The 22,883-nt window shown below is 41.8% G+C and overlaps 5 long non-coding RNA genes across 5 annotated transcripts; 3 read left to right on the top strand and 2 right to left on the bottom strand.

Annotated features, from left to right (window-relative positions):
- The first annotated feature begins 413 nt into the window (after nt 1-413).
- Nucleotides 414-2,214, top strand: LOC124202029. The gene is made up of 6 exons (XR_006877877.1): nt 414-601; nt 663-1,159; nt 1,238-1,381; nt 1,444-1,913; nt 1,986-2,097; nt 2,160-2,214. It is a non-coding gene; the product is annotated as an uncharacterized LOC124202029 (long non-coding RNA).
- Nucleotides 2,215-2,365: 151 nt separating this feature from the next.
- LOC124202027 lies at nt 2,366-4,151 on the top strand. Its single transcript, XR_006877875.1, has 3 exons — nt 2,366-2,493; nt 2,602-2,871; nt 2,977-4,151. It is a non-coding gene; the product is annotated as an uncharacterized LOC124202027 (long non-coding RNA).
- Nucleotides 4,152-6,625: 2,474 nt separating this feature from the next.
- LOC124202026 lies at nt 6,626-7,460 on the top strand. The gene is made up of 3 exons (XR_006877874.1): nt 6,626-6,839; nt 6,905-6,997; nt 7,059-7,460. It is a non-coding gene; the product is annotated as an uncharacterized LOC124202026 (long non-coding RNA).
- A 2,959-nt stretch (nt 7,461-10,419) lies between these two features.
- Nucleotides 10,420-11,207, bottom strand: LOC124202024. Its single transcript, XR_006877873.1, has 3 exons — nt 11,080-11,207; nt 10,703-10,971; nt 10,420-10,597 (listed from the first exon to the last, which is right to left on the bottom strand). It is a non-coding gene; the product is annotated as an uncharacterized LOC124202024 (long non-coding RNA).
- Nucleotides 11,208-11,358: 151 nt separating this feature from the next.
- On the bottom strand, nt 11,359-15,180 carry LOC124202023. Its single transcript, XR_006877872.1, has 5 exons — nt 12,155-15,180; nt 12,042-12,064; nt 11,661-11,979; nt 11,477-11,588; nt 11,359-11,413 (listed from the first exon to the last, which is right to left on the bottom strand). It is a non-coding gene; the product is annotated as an uncharacterized LOC124202023 (long non-coding RNA).
- Between the last annotated feature and the right edge of the window lie 7,703 nt (nt 15,181-22,883).

The raw sequence follows: 22,883 nt of genomic DNA, 5'->3' as shown, positions 1-22,883 counted from the left end.
GTAATTTCAAAACAAGTCACGACAGGTCTGCAAACATTTCATGACGAAAAAAACACGTCGCACCTCTACAGTTCAAGATGACGATGGCCATTTCGACTAATTCTGTCGACTTTTAGTGAACTCATAATGTCTGCTAATATTACATTCTTTGTGTTTGAGTGGAGGAAAACCGTGTATTATTTCCTCATGTGATCGGTACGTACTACGTAGGCTATGGTCCACCTAATTTGGTTACATATCACCATTTGCTTTCTGTCGGGCTAGGAACTTCACAGTTTTTCCAGTTTCAGTTAGTTACTAATTAGTGGAAACGATTTAAGACGGATGGACCGTTAAGATCATTAATAGGTGGTCTTTTGAAAGCCAAACTCTTGAAAGCCAAATGCAACAGTTCTTCACTTTCCAGTCTGGAATACAAGAAGATAACTTAATTCATTTCAATACAATTTGTTTACTTTTCTTATCAAGGAACTTTTTCAAAAATGGTGGATGTTAAAAAATAATCTTCATCAACATCAGAAGTCAACAGATTCACCTATTATCAGTACACAACATCAAGTGGAACTTATACTACCTGTCTATCAATAGTATTGGCATAATTGTAATTTTCAATTAATTGTGTTGCTATTTAAAAAAATAATGAGATTTGGAATTTTGAATAGATCACCACCAACCCCAGCATGGACCAATCTCTCATTCCATCTTTTAGAGAACCTTGACTGATTGGTGGTTTCATGTGCAAGTTCACTTTTAATTTCACATGTACTTTTTTTGTTGCAGTCTAAAATGTTTTAAAAGTATTGATCTGTTATCGATTTAACATTTAACATATATTGATCTAACAATTTGGATTTTCGAGTGTATACTGATAACTGTTATAACTAATTATTTTTTTAGATTGTGGATATGAAGCACATTTGATGACACTAATTATAAACAAGGAGACTTTTTTATTTACAGGTTCCAAAATACAGGTTTCTAAATTGGCATGATAGACTTTACGAGAACTCATGTCATTTCAAGAAAAAGGACTATAGGCCTACAGTCAACAAAATTCCTTGTTTGCTAACCCATTGACTGTTACCCTTGAATCTCCCTGTTTTTCAACAACAACAAAAAAAAAGAGGTTCATATTGTGATCATATATGCTATCATAAATGTAAGTTGTGTTTACATTCAATTTAGAGAAGTTGTCATCCTAATAGCAATTTTAACATTTGCTTGGTTTCTTATTTAGATATGGCCTATAAGACCAAATGTCTGGTTGTCACTCCAAAATAAGGCAATGACTACACGTTCAACGCGGATTATTCGTTTTGTCATCGAATTTGACTCATTATATCTTCTGGATTGCTCAGGAAACCTGATTGGCGTTACCAGTGTAACTTCATCTTGTCATGCCACTGAATTTAAATTTCGTTTACATTTTGTTTCTTGATTTAGCCATTTAGGTAATGACCGAGAAGATGCGGCCTACATGAACATCATTCGACTACCCAAGATTGAATTGATGACCTTTAGTACTTTAGTCTAAATTTCATGGTCCTTCATGGGTTCTTCATGGTTTGTTTTATTGGAAATAATATTCCCGCAACTATACTGTCATTTGGACATTTGTTAAATTGAATTAAGAAAAAAAAACCGAAAAAAAATTGGAATAGCATTTATACATGTTTTACATAACATTTTTGCAGCTTATGAGAACTTATTGACAAAGAAAAGATGTTTCTAACAAGGCTCAACTGTGTGCACATCATGAAATGAATATGGGTTGAAAATGTGTTTGCAATTTAGATAAGGTTGCAGAGGAATATTTTCAAAAAAGCCGACTGTCCTTCAAACGGTTTGAATTGGAAGATTTATTCATTCACCGAAGAAACAAGTCAAATGACTCAAATGTCAATTGGTATAAAGTGAGTAAATACTAAAGTTTAAGCCATATCCATTTGTCATTTGGTATTCATTTTGATTTTGGTTGTTTGTAGACCCATCCCCTAGCAACGTCAAAATGCAGAAGGAAAGGCCAGTTTGCATGTCCTTGACGCTCGAAGGTCACGGAGATCGTAACGTAAAACGTGCCATGAAATGGTGTAGAAGGTTGGGTGAGAACGACACGTGTCATAACCATTTGGTATTCATTTTGATATTGGTTGTCGTAGATGTAGACCCATCCCCCAGCAACGTCAAAATGCAGAAGGAAAGGCGAGGAAAGGCCAGTTTGCATGTCTTTCATAATCGAAGGTCACGGAGATCATTATGTAAAACGCGTCATGCAGTGGTGTAGAGGTTGGGTAAGAACGGGACGTGTTACTTCATCATCAATTTGGTACAATAGCCGCAAGGCTTAAAAGGAGGGTCAGGGTGAGAAAAAGTCGTATAAAAAGAGAGAGAAAAGGCGAAGGTAAATCAGTTGAGGGAGCATCTCCGACACAGCAACAACTGCAGCGCACTATAGGTCACTCTTCATCGTATTACATCAGTTCGCAATCATGGGTAAATCTTCGTTTTTAATTCCTGTCGTGAATAAATTCTAACTTGTTTCTAGTTGTTTATAAGACCCGTTGAATTAGTAAATTGATTTTCAAATTTTTAATTGTATAGTCAACTATGGCGTTTTGGTGCTGTCGGGTGTTGTATCGTTGATGGCTGCGTCAACCACAAATGTACTGATGTCTCCTGGGTATGGTGGATACCAAGCAACAGTACCGAAAGAAGACTACACCACGTCGCCGCCTCACAACAAAAAAATGCTAACGTAGGCTACGCAACACCTATTTACTACACCGAGGCCCCCAACTAGTACACCAACGAGACTTCAGAGTACTTCACGAAAACTTACGTTGCCCTGAGCTACTACATCGAAGCCACCAAGTATTACTCTGCCCCGAGATACATCACCAAAGCGTTTGAATATTACATTACAACCTACGCTGCTCCAGCTTTCTCTAATGATTATAAGTACTATTCTGTTCACAGGTACTAGACCGAGGCTCAAGTTTATTAACACCACTAAAGCTGTCGAATACTACACCGAAGCGCCCAAGTACTACAATGCAACATACACTGCCCCAACTTAGTACACCGAGGCAGCGGAGTACTACTACACCACCACCGAGGCAGCGGAGTACTACTACACCACCACCGAGGCAGCGGAGTACTACTACACCACCACCGTGGCAGCGGAGTACTGCTACACCACCACCGAGGCACCGGAGTACTACTACACCACCACCGAGGCACCGTAGTACTACTACACCACCACCGAGGCACCGTAGTACTACTACACCACCACCGAGGCACCGTAGTACTACTACACCACCACCGAGGCACCGTAGTACTACTACACCACCACCGAGGCACCGGAGTACTACTACACCACCACCACCGAGGCACCGGAGTACTACTACACCACCACCACCGAGGCACCGGAGTACTACTACACCACCACCACCGAGGCACCGGAGTACTACTACACCACCACCACCGAGGCACCGGAGTACTACTACACCACCACCACCGAGGCACCGGAGTACTACTACACCACCACCACCGAGGCACCGGAGTACTACTACACCACCACCACCGAGGCACCGGAGTACTACTACACCACCACCACCGAGGCACCGGAGTACTACTACACCACCACCACCGAGGCACCGGAGTACTACACAACTACTTACGCTACTCCGACCTACTACACCGAAGCTCCGAAGCACTACTCTACCCCGAGTTACTACACTTCTAAGGCATCTGAATATTATACCACAACCAACGCTTCCCCAACTTACTACGAGAAGGCCTTTAATACTAGAGTCGAAATTTCTATTTGTTAATCATTTAAATTCGTCGGTTATCTTCATGGTTACTAGTGACTATGAATTGATTGTTGATCTTAAACGAGAAAATAAAAAAGACTAAAGAATAAGACTTTTATTAATACCTACCTTTTCGACATTTCGACAGGCGTTTCTATTTGTGTTGACTTCTTCAATGTTAGTATGCTGTGTTATGATTTGTTTGTTTCATGTATTAGAGATGACTACTGCCTTAGTTGCTTGGCATACGGACATTCTTCTGCTTTGACGATTGTTTTAGAGTAAGTTGCGAAAGAAAGGTGCTGCGTTAAGTATACTCTAAATTTTGATTTTGAATTGTATCTTGATCATTTTTTCGATAAGGGAATTCATTTTCAGAGGGAAAATATTCCAAAGTTGTGATTGTTGATTTCGTCAAGTCTTACAAGTAATAGGTAAATGGCTGATAGATTTTATAAATAAGGAAGACTTTGAATTTGTAAGAAATATATTGATACAATTCCTAAACAAGACTTGTTATAAATTAAAAGACAATCAACAAAAACTTATAAAAGGAATTGCTTTATTGTCCCACCTCCACCCACAATTCCACCACATTTTACAATCACATAGTCATACATACATACATACACTTAAGTTAACCTGTTGGCTGCCACGCCATACAACCCGTAGGTTGTTCTCTACTCTCTACGCGCCATGTCTGAAGGATCCATGACCAAGGTGGGACTTGCCATTGCTGACAAGTCCGGGCTGACAGGGAAGATGGAATGCACGCATTTAGGAGGCCTCTAGGAGGCCCGTGCTAAGGAGGTAGGGGGGAACAAAGGCGTGGCAGACAACGGATTAACTAACACAAATATTACCAACAACAAATGATGATCCGCGCTGACATTTTGGAGATAACGGAGATGTTTTGGTGTCCATCTTCTCGACGTCTCCTCTGCATTACCTGAATAAAGACAAAACAATTGTTATTAAGTTACTTGTAGGTACATTGATCTGGTTTTTTTGCTCAAAACTTTACAGGCGCTTGAAATTTTTGCTTAGAATTAGCTTTCAATATTAAGAACTGTACACAGAACAAAGCTCACTTGCTACTTTTATGAAAAAATTTCCGGAAGTAAACCGGAAGTAACCACAGCGCCTCAACCACTGAGCTGTCATCAAATTAAACCACATATTCGTGATCTCCATGAAATTTGGGGTCGATTAGGTGTGATTTAAACGAAATCCAAAATTTGACCAAAATCGAGAATTTTCCTGAACTATAGTTCAGGAAAATTTTCAAAACCGGAAGTACGAAAACGTACAAAACAAAACATGAACTTTACCACAAATTTGACGAGGATCACGAATTTGTGGTTCTTTTGTGCGTCGAATGATTATTTACTGAACTACTGACTGAAATCATAAAACCGGAAGTAGAAAAAAAATCACATTTTTAAAAATCTATTAAGTGAGCTTTGTTGGGGGAATAGTTATCGTCAATTTTCACTAAAAAATTTCCACACAACAGCTGCCCATAAATGTTTAAAGAGATTTGAAAGTAACTGAAATTGACTGTTTTGACATCTGACAATTATCAAAAAGCCATCTAGCGTTAGAAAAAGAAACGTCTAAGTAACAAGCTAAGTTGCGCGCAAGAAGGGCCTGATTTTGAAATTATTACACAGACAGAGAGTTTAACGCAAATAGATTACTAGTAGATAATCTACGAAAATAAGTCAATTGTCCGGTACCTGGCCATAATCCTATTGTGAGTGACTGCAGGTGTGTCACAGCAACTGAAGTGAACTAACTCGCCAGTGAAGCAGCAAAGAAGACACTTGAAGGATGAGCGTACGTCTTGAAGATAAGGATGGAGCAGAACGTTGGTGGAAGTCCCTCTTCTATCATGGACAAAATCCAGCATTCAATTGCTCAAGGATGTCCGTGGGGATCTTGCATGCTCTGTAAAAAAAATGTGTTGCAATGAAAATATAGAAATTAAAAAAGCATATTAAGCTTTACCTTTTCTAAGAAGCACACTGAAATGTTCATGATGAAAAACCATAATAATGGAATTACAGCAGCCAACAGCATTACTCCTCAGGTGGGATAAATTTCCTGACGATAAAGAAATTGTCATGAAGTATTGCAGTAGCGTGGTGAAAGGTGATGTTGATGCTTACCTTTATCATTTGGGTGATGATTTAGTAAGGCATTTGACGTAGTGTGGTTGGTGTGGTAGCAGTAGTGGGAACATACCTTATCTCCTCACATTTGTATTCCACTCTATGTGGGCTTCAAACAGGAGTTTTAGGCTTTTGACAGCATGAGGATCTAATAGATGGAAAGTGACTGAGCGCTAAGTCAACTTGTTGGAATGACTGACAGCAGCTATGCATCTAAATTTGAAGAAATAAGTTGGTATAATAGAAAAATAAGGAAACTAGGTCAAGATATTAAACCTGCATAATAAGATACGAAGTTCCATTTGGTATTTGAAATCACATAAATATAAGTATTAATTAACTGCAATTTGTTTCGCCATTTTCGACTCGTTTCACGATGTAACAATAACAAGGGCGACACTAGCGACATCTAGTAATGAGTTTTGAATCTTTTGAAAGTTGCACAAATACTTGTTGTATGTTGTTCCTATGTCATGAAACGAGACGAAATGAGCGAAACAAAACAAATTGCTGCTAATTATATTTATATTCCTGTGATTTCAAATACCAAATGGAACTTCGTATCTTATGTAGGTTTATCGTGACCTAGTTTCCTTATTTTTCTATTATACCAACTTATTTCTTCAAATTTTAGATGCATAGCTACTGTCAGTCATTCTAACAAGTTGACTTAGCACTCAGTCACTTTCCAACTATAGGATTCTCATACTGTCAAAAGCCTAAAACTCCTGTTTGAAGTCCAAATAGAGTGGAATAAAAATGTGAGGAGATAAGGTATTTTCCCACTACTGCTACCACACCAACCACACTACGTCAAATGCCTTACTAAATCATCACCAAAATGATAAAGGTAAGCATCAATATCACCTTTCACCACGCTACTGCAATACTTCATGACAATTTCTTTATCGTCAGGAAGTTTATCCCACCTGAGTAATGCTGTTGGCTGCTGTAATTCCATTATTACGGTTTTTCATCATGAACATTTCAGTGTGCTTCTTAGAAAAGGTAAAGATTAATATGCTTTTTTAATTTTTATATTTTCATTGCAGCACATTTTTTTTTACAGAGCATGCAAGATCCCCACATCAGACATCCTTTAGCAATTGAATGCTGGATTTTGACCATGACAGAAGAGGGACTTCCACCAACGTTCTGCTACATCCTTATCTTCAAGACGTACGCTCATCCAGCTTCACTGCTTCAGTTCTTCTTTGCTGCTTCACTGGCGAGTTAGTTCACTTCAGTTGCTGTGACACCTGCAGTCACTGACAACGGGATTATGGCCAGGTACCGGACAATTTACTTATTTTCGTGGATTATCTACTAGTCATCCATTTGCGTTAAACTCTCTGTCTGTGTAATAATTCCAAAATCAGGCTCTTCTTGCGCGCAACTTAGCTTGTTACTTAGACGTTTCTTTTTCTAACGCTAGATGGCTTTTCGATAATTGTCAGATGTCAAAACAGTCAATTTCAGTTACTTTCAAATCTCTTTAAAAATTTATGGGCAGCTCTTGTGTGGAAATTTTTTAGTGAAAATTGACGATAACTATTCCCCCAACAATGCTCACTTGTTAGATTTTAAAAAGTGTGTTTTTTTTTCTACTTCCGGTTTTATGATTTCAGTCAGTAGTTCAGTAAATAATCATTCGACGCACAAAAGAACCACAAATTCGTGATCCTCGTCAAATTTGTGGTAAAGTTCATGTTTTGTTTTGTACGTTTTCGTACTTCCGGTTTTGAAAATTTTCCTGAACTATAGTTCAGGAAAATTCTCGATTTTGGCCAAATTTTGGATTTCGTTTAAATCACACCTAATCGACCCCAAATTTCATGGAGATCACGAATATGTGGTTTAATTTGACGACAGCTCAGTGGTTGAGGCGCTGTAGTTACTTCCGGTTTACTTCCGGAAATTTTTTCATAAAAGTAGCAAGTGAGCTTTGTTCTGTGTACAGTTCTTAATATTGAAAGCTAATTCTAAGCAAAAATTTCAAGCGCCTGTAAAGTTTTGAGCAAAAAAACCAGATCAATGTACTACATGTAACTTAATAACAATTGTTTTGTCTTTATTCAGGTAATGCAGAGGAGACGTCGAGAAGATGGACACCAAAACATCTCCGTTATCTCCAAAATGTCAGCGCGGATCATCATTTGTTGTTGGTAATATTTGTGTTAGTTAACCTGTTGTCTGCCACGCATTTGTTCCCCCTAGCTCCTTTGCACGGGCCGCGCTGGTCGGCCTCGTGGATTTCATGCCGCGAGGTCGGAGTGTCGCCAAGCCCAAAATTTGTCGCAAGGCAAGCCTTTTAGGCAATGCACCATAGTTCCCCCTTGTCGATGCGGTGACTTGTCAGCAATGGCAAGTCCCACCTTGCTCATGGATCCTTCAGACATGGCGCGTAGAGAGTAGAGAACAACCTACGGGTTGTATGGCGTGGCAGCCAACAGGTTAACTTAAGTGTATGTATGTATGTATGACTATGTGATGTAAAATGTGGTGGAATTGTGGGTGGAGGTGGGATAATAAAGCAATTCCTTTTATAAGTTTTTGTTGATTGTCTTTTAATTTATAACAAGTCTTGTTTAGGAATTGTATCAATATATTTCTTACAAATTCAAAGTCTTCCTTATTTATAAAATCTATCAGCCATTTACCTATTACTTGTAAGACTTGACGAAATCAACAATCACAACTTTGGAATATTTTCCCTCTGAAAATGAATTCCCTTATCGAAAAAATGCTCAAGATGCAATTCAAAATCAAAATTTAGAGTATACTTAACGCAGCACCTTTCTTTCGCATCTTACTCTAAAACAATCGTCAAAGCAGAAGAATGTCCGTATGCCAAGCAACTAAGGCAGTAGTCATCTCTAATACATGAAACAAACAAATCATAACACAGCATACTAACATTGAAGAAGTCAACACAAATAGAAACGCCTGTCGAAATGTCGAAAAGGTAGGTATTAATAAAAGTCTTATTCTTTAGTCTTTTTTATTTTCTCGTTTAAGATCAACAATCAATTCATAGTCACTAGTAACCATGAAGATAACCGACGAATTTAAATGATTAACAAATAGAAATTTCGACTCTAGTATTAAAGGCCTTCTCGTAGTAAGTTGGGGAAGCGTTGGTTGTGGTATAATATTCAGATGCCTTAGAAGTGTAGTAACTCGGGGTAGAGTAGTGCTTCGGAGCTTCGGTGTAGTAGGTCGGAGTAGCGTAAGTAGTTGTGTAGTACTCCGGTGCCTCGGTGGTGGTGGTGTAGTAGTACTCCGGTGCCTCGGTGGTGGTGGTGTAGTAGTACTCCGGTGCCTCGGTGGTGGTGGTGTAGTAGTACTCCGGTGCCTCGGTGGTGGTGGTGTAGTAGTACTCCGGTGCCTCGGTGGTGGTGGTGTAGTAGTACTCCGGTGCCTCGGTGGTGGTGGTGTAGTAGTACTCCGGTGCCTCGGTGGTGGTGGTGTAGTAGTACTCCGGTGCCTCGGTGGTGGTGGTGTAGTAGTACTCCGGTGCCTCGGTGGTGGTGGTGTAGTAGTACTCCGGTGCCTCGGTGGTGGTGGTGTAGTAGTACTCCGGTGCCTCGGTGGTGGTGGTGTAGTAGTACTCCGGTGCCTCGGTGGTGGTGGTGTAGTAGTACTCCGGTGCCTCGGTGGTGGTGGTGTAGTAGTACTCCGGTGCCTCGGTGGTGGTGGTGTAGTAGTACTCCGGTGCCTCGGTGGTGGTGGTGTAGTAGTACTCCGGTGCCTCGGTGGTGGTGGTGTAGTAGTACTCCGGTGCCTCGGTGGTGGTGGTGTAGTAGTACTCCGGTGCCTCGGTGGTGGTGGTGTAGTAGTACTCCGGTGCCTCGGTGGTGGTGGTGTAGTAGTACTCCGGTGCCTCGGTGGTGGTGGTGTAGTAGTACTCCGGTGCCTCGGTGGTGGTGGTGTAGTAGTACTCCGGTGCCTCGGTGGTGGTGGTGTAGTAGTACTCCGGTGCCTCGGTGGTGGTGGTGTAGTAGTACTCCGGTGCCTCGGTGGTGGTGGTGTAGTAGTACTCCGGTGCCTCGGTGGTGGTGGTGTAGTAGTACTCCGGTGCCTCGGTGGTGGTGGTGTAGTAGTACTCCGGTGCCTCGGTGGTGGTGGTGTAGTAGTACTCCGGTGCCTCGGTGGTGGTGGTGTAGTAGTACTCCGGTGCCTCGGTGGTGGTGGTGTAGTAGTACTCCGGTGCCTCGGTGGTGGTGGTGTAGTAGTACTCCGGTGCCTCGGTGGTGGTGGTGTAGTAGTACTCCGGTGCCTCGGTGGTGGTGGTGTAGTAGTACTCCGGTGCCTCGGTGGTGGTGGTGTAGTAGTACTCCGGTGCCTCGGTGGTGGTGGTGTAGTAGTACTCCGGTGCCTCGGTGGTGGTGTAGTAGTACTACGCTGCCTCGGTGGTGGTGTAGTAGTACTCCGCTGCCTCGGTGGTGGTGTAGTAGTACTCCGCTGCCTCGGTGGTGGTGTAGTAGTACTCCGCTGCCTCGGTGTACTAAGTTGGGGCAGTGTATGTTGCATTGTAGTACTTGGGCGCTTCGGTGTAGTATTCGACAGCTTTAGTGGTGTTAATAAACTTGAGCCTCGGTCTAGTACCTGTGAACAGAATAGTACTTATAATCATTAGAGAAAGCTGGAGCAGCGTAGGTTGTAATGTAATATTCAAACGCTTTGGTGATGTATCTCGGGGCAGAGTAATACTTGGTGGCTTCGATGTAGTAGCTCAGGGCAACGTAAGTTTTCGTGAAGTACTCTGAAGTCTCGTTGGTGTACTAGTTGGGGGCCTCGGTGTAGTAAATAGGTGTTGCGTAGCCTACGTTAGCATTTTTTTGTTGTGAGGCGGCGACGTGGTGTAGTCTTCTTTCGGTACTGTTGCTTGGTATCCACCATACCCAGGAGACATCAGTACATTTGTGGTTGACGCAGCCATCAACGATACAACACCGACAGCACCAAAACGCCATAGTTGACTATACAATTAAAAATTTGAAAATCAATTTACTAATTCAACGGGTCTTATAAACAACTAGAAACAAGTTAGAATTTATTCACGACAGGAATTAAAAACGAAGATTTACCCATGATTGCGAACTGATGTAATACGATGAAGAGTGACCTATAGTGCGCTGCAGTTGTTGCTGTGTCGGAGATGCTCCCTCAACTGATTTACCTTCGCCTTTTCTCTCTCTTTTTATACGACTTTTTCTCACCCTGACCCTCCTTTTAAGCCTTGCGGCTATTGTACCAAATTGATGATGAAGTAACACGTCCCGTTCTTACCCAACCTCTACACCACTGCATGACGCGTTTTACATAATGATCTCCGTGACCTTCGATTATGAAAGACATGCAAACTGGCCTTTCCTCGCCTTTCCTTCTGCATTTTGACGTTGCTGGGGGATGGGTCTACATCTACGACAACCAATATCAAAATGAATACCAAATGGTTATGAACACGTGTCGTTCTCACCCAACCTTCTACACCATTTCATGGCACGTTTTACGTTACGATCTCCGTGACCTTCGAGCGTCAAGGACATGCAAACTGGCCTTTCCTTCTGCATTTTGACGTTGCTAGGGGATGGGTCTACAAACAACCAAAATCAAAATGAATACCAAATGACAAATGGATATGGCTTAAACTTTAGTATTCACTCACTTTATACCAATTGACATTTGCGTCATTTGACTTGTTTCTTTGGTGAATGAATAAATCTTCCATTTCAAACCGTTTGAAGGACAGTCGGTTCTTTTGAAAATATTCCTCTGCAACCTTATCTAAATTTCAAACACATGATCAACCCATATTCATTTCATGATTTGCACACAGTTGAGCCTTGCCAGTATAGTTGCGGGAATATTATTTCCAATAAAACAAACCATGAAGAACCATGAAATTACTAAAGGTCATCAATTCAATCTTGAGTAGTCGAATGATGTTCATGTGGGCCACATTTTCTCGGTCATTACCTAAATGGCTAAATCAAGAAACAAAATGTAAACGAAATTCAAATTCAGTGGCATGACAAGATGAAGTTACACTGGTAACGCCAATCAGGTTTCCTGAGCAATCCAGAAATAATCCAAAATAAATTAATAATTGATTAATGTTTTAGTGCCTCATTTCAAAAAATAACTTTTTAGTTAAATTACCATAGCAACCTTTCCTTCTCGTGGGGTTCGATACCTTAAGTTCGGGTGATATGTTTCCATAAAAATTTCTAAATAAGAATTAAACTTAAATTTTGGCCGCTCCTTAAGAAGAAAAATTTTAAATTAAAATAAATTCGATTCAAAATAAATAAATTATTGATCAACAAAAGTGTCTTAGTGCTTCGTTTAGTCATTTCAAAAAATAACTTTTTGAATTTGAAGAGCTGATCCACTTTTTCTTTCATTTCAACCATCTCATTCTCGCTGTGATGATCGGAATAGTTGCAGGTGAGCTCCAACTCTTTGCTAGCGAAACTTTGATTATTCCTCTTTTTTTAAAATTTATTAATTTTAATTTCCCATGCCCAACTGGAATATGACGTCGATTGGTACAGGAGTCTTCGACTGCTTTTTCCCTTGATAGTGATTCCAACAATACTATGAACCGTAAGTTTACTTAAGTGCGCGGACTGCGCGCCACAATAATACCAGATTTATACTAGTGGAATAATTTCCGTTGGATGTTGCTGTACTAAGATTGTATATGGATTCTTCTGACTCTACTTTGGGTGACTTTGGGGTTGCTTGATTTCGAACTAGATGGCGCGATACCTCGATTATAGAAAGAAAGCGAAAATTTAAAAAACACGCAATCAACAACACAATGAACACACAATGAATTTAAACACGCAAACACACAATGATAGTATAGAGCCTCTGCAGCTAATCGGTGTAAGACAGAGCTGAATTATTTTTATTTTCTTACTACGACTATTAGCGAGTTGTTGAACGTCATTTGCTATTTCGATTTTTTTTTTATGAAATCAAAATCACAGTCAACCCAACGAATACCTTGCCAACGTAGGTAGCTGACAATCGTGGCCACCGCAACGTCCAACCCTTAAGATTTCATGCGCTTTAAGAAACAATTCATGGGATCCAATCATTTTTAATAACAACCACACACAGTCCACTGGTAAGGTAACAAAATCTCGAAGGCGGACAACCCAGCTGCCTCTCAAAATCAGGTTTTGGGCAATAATGAATCCAGTGATGTGCTAATAATAGCGCTAAAGCTCTTCCAAATCTTAACTGCCTGCCTTAGCTAAATAATAACGAGCATTAAACAAATAATAATATTTTGCAGTTTTTGAATTGGTTGTGGCCTCTTGCGCCTCAGATGACTCTGCAGCCAACTCCGCCTACCTCTACATTTATGTTGCGCCATACGAAATAGAGAGAAACTAGTTCTTTGCATATAGCCGTTATAACGTTATATGCTGCTGTGCTCGAGCAACTGTTTTTTGAGGGAAACAGAGCCGCCGTGCCACTACACTGTTGGATGCTAAACATAGAATAAGCGAGGCGTGAGGACGATGGCGACCAGCTAGATGATGAGTGAGTGAGAGGATACCGTGACACGCACAGCACACGCACACACAAAACACAAGCTCGCGTATAAATCTTCGTGTTGTCGGCGAGACTGACGTCATAATGTCGCCGTCAACACTCTGCTCCTTATTTCTATATAGGTTGCCGCAATGCATAACAGCAATGCTTTCCATATATACAGCTGCTACAAGTTGTTGCTTTGTTATTAGCGTACATCTTATTACTGGATGGGCGCAAAAATGTTTGACAGAATCCAGATTAAAAATTTATTTGTGAAATTCAAGAGGAAGTAGGAAATAATTAACAAAGTTAAAGGGATTGCGCGATTCCACATCTGCAGTCATCAACAGCGGAAGACGATTAAATGGAATATTTTTTTTGTCCATCTATTCATCAGCTGCAGCGGACCCTTCTCTTATTCCAACTGTTTTTTTTTCCGGCCAACGGAAGCAAGGACATCTTTTGACATCGACGAATAAAAAAAAATGTCATTTGCTTTCCTGCATAGAAAAGAAATAGGGAGGGTCTTTGCGGTGCGCACAGGCATAAAGCATTAAACTATATTGTCCCGTGACTATACGTAGTCCTGTACACTAAACGGATGGCGTATTGTTCAACAAACATTACAAGAACAAGAAACTCTCGTATTGCCACGAATTAAAAGTTCTCGCAAGGATCACAGGGATTTTTTGTTTGTTTGTTCTCAATGTCCCCATTCTTCTTCCTCATTTTGATGACGGCGGTAACGGAAAAGAATGCAAACGCCAAGTGGGGCTTTGTCCTCTTTATATTATTGAATACGACCCAGATTTTGGGTATTTTCATGGAATTTTTCTATTCTAGGCTGCTACCAAGCATCATCCGTGTGTATTGTACGTGACGTCATTGATGACACTGCAACATTGAAAATCACCAGGGAAATATTCAAAATAATTTAATCCAGATAAAACAGAGTAGTACCGTAAGAAAATCCAGAGATGTAACAGCGAAAGAGAATAATCGCCGAATTTATCTAGCGCTCACTTGAAAGTTGAAAAATAAAAACTCGTTTGTCGAAATAGGAACTCAAAAATGTTCAACAGATTCTAGTTTTACCGCTGCCTATGCATCGGTTTCTACAATGGCCTATCAATAGCTGGAAAACACATTGTGTGAAAAGAATCGATTGGATGACGAGATGTGAGATTGTTTGATGACGAGATGTTTTGTTCCATCTAATACGCCGGAATATGGTAAGAAGAATAGGACAGGGTCCAGCGACAGATGGAGCCCAGCCTGGAGAACCTGACAATAGGCCGGATTTCAGCCTTCCCTTCTTGTATATAATAGTTGGACCTAGTGTGTATTACTCTTGTAGTCCTCAGATTACAAACGGCATAAACACAGACATAGTCCATTTGCCGTGCAAACTTGTAGTACAACTCGTCATGCAAACCCCTCGTCTTGCCACCACAACATCCACCCTCTACTCTTCCAAGTCCAGCTCTCTTGTTTCTCGCTGTATACGGTACGGTTTTTGTCCCGTGCATTAATCCTCCCCGATGGAACTCTCACAGTCTCTTTCTCTGCTACCGACACTGTAGGGAATGATTCAGACCAACTCTCTTTGTCTCTTTCCTTTCTTGATATGCGATGCTCTTAGTTGCATATCTATATCTATATCTACGTCTAACATCTCTATATACACAAAACTGCTGCGCTTCTTGTAAAGTTCACCTTGTTCATACGCGAAAGACGACGACTGAAACGACATTTACATTTGCAGTTGTGTATACCATTGCTAGTAATAACACAGAATAGTAGAGAGAGAATCTCTGTGTAGTTACAGTGTCATTTGCTTTCCTTCGCGCTAGTTGTTTTTACCGATTCCACCGACCATGTAACCCGATGTAATATTAGTGACGTAACACACCGATTCATGCCACTAAGCAGTGCTCGCTGCTCAGCATCTCAACGAGTACATCAAGCTTATTACGGTCCACAGCAATAGACAGGGCGTCCCCTCATTGGGGCTTTATCAACAGCTTATTAAGAATCCGCTCGAATAATTTTGAAACAGATTCAATCCTTTATCACACGGGCGAATTAGGCAGCATCGGCACAATACGCAAAGCTTTGCCAACCTCTCCCGTCAATAACAGGAAAAGCTGTCGCGTCGCTATCTCCACTCGAAATCCCGTTATTATGCGCGCATAGTCTCAGGTTGTAGATTCACAAATAAGGCGACGCCGCGTAGCATTTAAGAACGACAAGAGAAGATTGGACGTCTTCCCATCAGTGCAATCGTCCGTTTTGATTCAAAGGTTCGCTATTGCAGATTCAGACTGCTGCTGTGGCCATCTCCTTGTAAGAACGTCTAATAAGGATAAATCCCGCTTTTGTTTCAGTCCACAGCTGTTGGTACACCACTCGTCTGTCTGGCCCGGAGCTTATTATAGACTATACTTATATACTGGCTGTGGCTGTCGCATAGAGGAGCGCAAGACGATTTACGAACTCGATAGTGAAACCAGAAATGAAAAAAAAATGAGAATCAACATCACAGACAGCAGTTGCGCTTTCACTCGCTGCATAATATTGAAAAATATTTCTTTTAAAAACTGCATTTCGAATTTGAAACCAAGGAGATTCGGATTTTTAAGAGGGAAATGATGCCCAAGGGAAATTCGTTCATACATTCGATCGCTTAGATGTACTATACTTAAAAAGAAATGACAATAGCCATTTGGAACAAGAGTCTGTTGATGAGTTTCTTTTTGCCGATTGATGCAAAGCACGGTTGTCATATGCACTGTTCGCGCCTGCGACAACAATCCGATTAAGGCCCGGCAGTCCAACAAGGTCCTCCCATCGACATCACAATAATATACTCGGGAGCTATTACTCGATGATGAATAAGCTTCAACCCCTCGAGTAGCAGATGCTTCGTCGTCAGGGAGAAACGCCATCTCGTCTCATATTCTCATCCAACAAGTATAACAGGGAGGCGATAGGAGAGAAGAGGGTTATTCGTTCTGGTCTACAATCAACACCACTTTTGCCATATTGTAGCTGAGGCTGACTAATGTTCGCATCTTCTCTCTTGTTGGATTGTTTCCTTTTCATCCGGAAATGAGTCGGAAGTGCAACCGGAGAATTAACAACTTGATAACTCAGTTATTGTACACGCACATAACGGGAATATACGAATAACGGCTCCCTGGCAACCCTTTGGCGCAATCGATGCAATAGGTGCCGAACCCTTCGCTCGACTTTTGGGCTACAGCATCTACAATTTTTGACTCTACAACAATTGGCTCCACTTGTATCAAAATCTCGTCACCCCTTTGGGTTGTCGCCTTTCATTTCATGTCTATTACGAAACTAATTTACACTCGATGGGGATATTTGATTTGAAAATGTTGAAGAAGGAATTCATTTTTAAAAATATTCATTTCAGGCCTTTACGACGATTCGAGGAATGGAAACTATACCGTGTCGCTACGGTCTAACCCTTTTTCACCCTCGACAATCTTTTGAATGAGGTGCAGGAAAGAAAAATGTTGGAGGATGATAAATAAACGGAAGATGGCAGACACAGAAATTGAAGGGAAAGAAAAGGGATTTCACTACAGTTCCCATCAAATCTCAACGAGTCAATTTTCATTCGTAAATGTTACACCAACTGTCAATTGTCATTGATTGTATGAGCACGAAGGTCCAACTCTCATGCATCTCTTCTATATTTCGCTAATAAAAAAAAATGTACACTACTCCCTCCTATTTGTGTTGCACATCAGCGACAGTATCAACCCCTGGGGACCCATATGGGTATTAGGTCTTTTAAGTGTACAAGGGAAAATAGAAGGGCTGGAACAGCATCGTTGTATACAAAATTTGGTTGGGGTGCACGGCAAAGGTTGACAATAGGTTCATATGCCATTGTGTCAGAGACATCGACTGCTGAAGAGATGGGACGGGAGTCCTCGAACAAAACAGACGGACAAAAAAAAACCACGCAAAGAGGGAGAAGAGGGGAGTGAGCTGTGTATCAAACTACTCTGCATACAGAAATGCAAGTCTCAACAATAATGTACTTATTTCATAAAAATAGTCTGGTGTACGGTGTACACTTAAGCGCGTTTCTCTATCAATTTTTGAAGAGGACAGGGACGCAGAGGAAAAATAAGTCCAAAAGAGAAGCGAGGGGGGAGAAAAAACAACCAAATAAATCGACGCTTTGTTTGCTCACCCCCTCTCGTCTTCTTCATCTGGTCACATTTGTCATGAACAAGGTGAAGACTAGACACAATAAAGTGCGCTGCGCTGCGACCCTATAGGGCCAGCGTAGGATGTAAATAGACGGGGAATAACAGCAGCAGCCGCGGTAGTGATTCACCGATCCTTTTCTCTAATCCTCTTGAAAGAAAAAATAACTTTGAAACATCACAGATTGCCTACTGGACTCTTATTCTTTCAGTCGTCGACACAAATTTCAGAATTGCCGGGGATCGCTGCGCCATTTGTTCACAATCCTCGGCGCTGCGACTCAAAGGCGCAAATAAACGACAGTCGCTGCGGCTTCTGCTGGATGATGTAAATGTATCCAGCCGCTACACAGGCGCTAGGCTATACATTATTAAAGATAAAGCGCATAAATTAACGGTGGGGTACGTTGCTCTATCGGCGCGGCGCTTTAATGGGAGCTGAGCGATTTGTCGCTGGCGCTTTCTCAGGTTCTATTACATAAAAGATATAAGAATTGCTCTCCGTATAACTCTTGTCATTCCACGGACCCAACAGGCGAGTCTTTGGCTCAGCGACCATAACGCTGAGAGTGGGAGTGGGAGCCAAAGTAGCGAACCCTCAGGAGAGGAGGCAAATATAAAAAAGCCAAAAATGGCTTATTTATTGAGAGTGGCTCATCTTTCGAGTTGTGTATTTTTTTTCTTTGATATTTTTAGAAAAATATTTTTTTTGTTGAAGGAAAACGAAGAAAATTCTTTCAGGGCCCATCGTCGACTCCCTGAGCGGGGACATTTCATTTGTTGGTTGTTGCGTTTGATTTTGCATCCAGCCGGGCGAATAGAGTCGTCGTCTCTTCAGTCACAAGGCCGCCAATGTCGGACTCGAGTGGCATCGACATTGGACAAGGAAAAATAAATATGTCGTTTATATTTGATCATCAAAAGAAGAGAGGACGACGAGAAAGGGCCTGCCCTGTTGGCCGGAAGAATTTGATTGGGAGTCATCAATGTCAGCCTACCTTTATTCCCCCATAGGGGTGGGTGGATTTAGAAGGAGGTTTTATTTCGTTGGGGTTTCAGCGATTTGCATAGAAAACGAATGAAATTTTCTCATCTGAAATTCAACAACGTTCAATGCGACTTGTTTTTGGTTCATGGACTTGGACGGCAAAAAGAAAAATGTCCTTATAGTTACGTACACACAACCGCATCCAGCGCAACTTTGTGTTCACCCTTAATTAGGTTTAAATCTGGCCGTCTGCAAGTTCTTACAAGTTTGTACCATCACGGATGACTAGGTAAAATGCAGAGGCTTTCACTCGGTTTGGTTTTTCTCAATCTGGCGCATGTACGACGGGGATGTTTTTCTCGTCTTCTTTTCTTTGGCTATTTTTCGGTGCGAACAAAAAGGCGACTGAAAAAAGAGGAAATGGAAGATAGAAAGGGCCACACTTGCAGCACAGGATGAAGCAAATAAGGATCACTAGGCAGAGCGATTGAAGGTGTTTACAGTTGTCACCGCCGAGTTTGAGGAATGACCCGATCGTCCCCTTTCTCACCTTCTCCCATCACCCCATTTTCTCGCATCTCTTTCTGACCGTACGGATTCACTTTAATAATTCCGTCGTAATACATCCAACCGAATAAGTTTGTAGTGTCGAGTGTGAGGTGCATGTCGGAATCAAGTGTAACTGCGCCAAGAAAATTGTTTGAATAAAAAAAGAAAAATCAGAGACTAGAGTCAAAAGAGCCTGGAAATATATGGAAAAGACGCAGCAGAGAAGAGAAGAGAAGAAAGGAGACGCAAGATCTATCAAGCGACGAAACCCCCCGGTAGTTATTGTCCCGTAAAGGACAAAATGTTGGACTGACAACCGTGCAGGCTGCTGCCTCCATTCTCCCAAGAATATAAGATTCAGCAGAGAAAAGGGAAGAAGAATATGGCCGCCCAACGACGCAAGAAGATATGAAATACGAGGCGTTTGCCACAGCAGTCAGACGAACCCGGACAACAGCAGTGGAAGAAGTGGCACAAAAAGGAATTTCGAAAAATAAAATAAATACGCGCATTCAAAAGAATCTAATGTGTTGGAAGAAAAAGAAGAAAAAAACAAGCCAACAAGGGGCCCCTTTTAACTGACGTTCTTATTCGGAGGCGTTGGCGACAATGCGCCTGTGAAAAAGAGTCGAGAAACATAAATACACTCGTGTAGCCAATCCAGCGGGCAACACACAGAGATGCAAGAGCCAGACGCACGGAGACGGACGACAACCTTGAAAGAAACGGGCGATATGCCGTTGTGTGTCTGTGGGCGACTTTGCCGGCGTGGAAAATCAAATTAGCTATCGGTTACACCTCGGACGGGAAAGAATTTATACAACAAGAAAAGAAGGGAAATCAAACAAAATGAAATCCTCACGTCGTGAACCAACTCTTATACACCTTTTCTTTGTTGTTATGTTTTTTTGTGGGGGGGGGGGGAGGTACCACTTGGAGTCGGAGCCAATGACAAAAGCATTTCGGCCATCAAGCAATGACTTTTCTCCCTTTCTTTGCCACCTCTTTTCTTCGGCCGGGCAGACACACACAAAACTCCCGCGGCAGCAGTTTTTATGTTACAACCCAACAAACAACAATGGCCGCCCCAAAAATGCGCATAAAAACTCTTGTGCCTCTTGTGCTGTGTCTCCTTTTTGGTGCTGCAGCTTCACGGCAGGACTGGTCGCATCATCAACAACAGCAGCAGCAGCAGCCACACAAGCGATGAACTATGGTGAATCGGTGAGAGGAAGGAGAGTTGCACAATAGGAGCGCTCTTTTTCGTTGTGAACTTTTACACATTTTTACGGGGGAAAAAAGATGATAAATGATGGGCGCGTTATATGTCGGACGACGATGCCGCTCCGGTGAATGAATGAAGGGTTGCTGCCCCCATGTCTGCTGCTGTGTTATGTATACAACTAAAATAATGACACACGGCGATGGAATCAAAAGAAGAAAAAAAAAGAGGAAAAGTTGGGAATAAGTTATTTGAAAATCTAAAGCAGAATAGACTTACACCTCCGCTGGTTTTGTTATAGTCGCAACTATTGTGTCTATTTACAACCGTATAGATGCTCCTGCTGGCGATCGCACATCAGCAACAAATGTAAAAGATTTTTTTTTCCTTCCTTGTTCAGTTTCTCCTAACGTGCTGGTACTATACGCGTTTTCCCACTTGTGCCAAAAGCGCCCAGTCATCCTACCTAATCATGACCTTTCGCTCTGTCGGTTGTTACAAAATGTCATCATTTCCTTGTCGCCTATTCTTTACTTTTTCCCTTTTCGAATTCTTCTTTGCTTCAGAGTTTCCATTGTACATGTGCAAAAGAGCGGCCATCAAGTGACGATCATTCCCAGCATCAAAATGTCTCAATCGAATGCCCGTATCTATGGAGGAAATGACTCTGTTCTTTTCCCTTTTAAAAATAAAACAAGTCGATAGTCAGCGCCATGATATTTGTCATTGTCAAAACTATGGATAGATGTGACGACGACAACGCAGAGTGAACGGCGTGGGCATTGTGTACCGACACGGAAAAAGCGGGTCGGGTGTCGGTTGTGCTTGCGGATTAATCAAGCTAATTATTACATCGGTTCACCCAAATATATCAACCAGGCAACTGCACAGTGTTTCCTCGCATTTGTTGTACGTCATCCTCTCTCCTCGACGTCCAATGCGCAGATCAATGTTATGCCAACTCTTCGAGTGTTACTCTTGTTCTTTTGTACGAGCCCCGTTCTCTGTTTCCCTCTCTCTATTTCTCTCCCTGTACGAAAAATACTCGAGAAGATTCACTTGTTCTCTCCTCCTGGTCGTCTTTTTTACTTTTCCCCCCCGCACAGACCCGACGTTATACGCCACTGCAATTCTGATGACAGCTGCAGTCTTTTGTCACTCTCAAGTGGACCCGTGAGCTTTTCATCGGCTGGCGGAGAGAGACGGTGCAGCCCCGATACAAACAAGGACGAGGAGGGGATCATTACGACGGGGCGAGGGGGTTGCGCAGCCATCGACTTGCCGATATGTACATACAACATAGTGGGACATCAGAAAAGAAAAAGAAAAGAAGAAGAAGAAGAGCGGCTGCTGGAACTATTCTGATGATTGCGGGCAACTAAACGGGACAAGAGAAAAGAGATTCTTATCGGTTTCTTCCCATACAAAATGGACGGCCTCTCTGTGCTCCTTCTGTCGCTTGTTTCTCTCCTTTTTGATAGGATTGCTCCTTTTCTATTCTCTTCCACCGATATTCACGTCTCTTTCTTCCTATACCTTACGGAGGAACAGCACACGTATTGACGTAAGCCTCTTAAACTCGCACCGAGACCCTGGCAACCGTAGCCATCGACGCTCCTGTTTTTGTTACATACTGTCTTGTTTGTTCACATTCGGAGCTCTTTAGCGGAACAACAGTCAGGAACTTTTAAATTTCAATCAAACAAAAACATTTAAAAGCTTCTGTTTAATGTCTACATTTTTTATTGTCTTTTTAAAAAATGTTTAAAGTGATTAGATTGATTTTACCGAAGAACAAGTGGTGGTGGACAATAAGGACCTAATTGATTCAACCAACAAACAAGCGCAAGTCAAATAAAATCAACAGGAAAATTTAAGAAAAGGACGTGATGGAACTTGTGTGTTGGCAATTTGGTCACTGGTAAACGACCGCAAACGGTTGGACCCAAAGTCCTCGTAATCAAGCGCTGCGTTTTTTAGACCAAGATAAACACATCAATTGGGAAACGACTGCGGAATGGCTGGGGAGTTTGCGCTCCATTTCTTTCTCATCCTTGCAGATAATAGACTCTGCATTATTCTGTTTATTATCTCATTTTGGGGGAGGGCATTAAGGATGGGTGGGGGGTGGTTGTAGAGGGAGGAGGAAGAAGCGGAGCTATTGAGAGGAAGAATATGGGAGAAAAGATTATTACGAAATATGTAGGGTATAATAAACGGAGGGTGGCTGAACAAAAGCAGGTGGGGGGGGAGGCGGCGTTTGTGTTTGTGCATGCAGCGATACGCGGATGGGAATGAGGAGGGAAACGTTCAAAGGCCAAGTAACGAGGT

Source organism: Daphnia pulex, chromosome 9 (assembly GCF_021134715.1).
Source record: "Daphnia pulex isolate KAP4 chromosome 9, ASM2113471v1".
Classification (NCBI taxonomy): domain Eukaryota; kingdom Metazoa; phylum Arthropoda; class Branchiopoda; order Diplostraca; family Daphniidae; genus Daphnia; species Daphnia pulex.
This window is presented reverse-complemented; position numbering and strand designations above follow the sequence as displayed.